The following is a 287-nucleotide window of genomic DNA, read 5'->3' on the forward strand; positions in this document are numbered from 1 at the left end:
GTTTTTGTGTGTGTTGCTGGGGGGGGTGGGGTGGGGTGGGGTGTGAAATGTCGGCTTTGAAGGATATTTGTAATAACATAACCAGCAAAATGAATGTCATATTTTTGCTCCAATGAATTGGATTTCCTGAAATATTGTCTCCGTAATGATGCCTTTAGGCTCCTCTGGATTAGATAACTCTCCAACCACATCAAGAAGGCTAATTATCCCAAAGCCACTTTGCCGGCGTTTCCACATCTATTTCACACACCTATGTATGTCTATATTCAGAGACACGGTACTCTCAC

The sequence above is a fragment of the Corvus brachyrhynchos genome, unplaced genomic scaffold (assembly GCF_000691975.1).
Source record: "Corvus brachyrhynchos isolate BGI_N302 unplaced genomic scaffold, ASM69197v1 scaffold97, whole genome shotgun sequence".
In the NCBI taxonomy this organism is placed as follows: Eukaryota; Metazoa; Chordata; class Aves; order Passeriformes; family Corvidae; genus Corvus; species Corvus brachyrhynchos.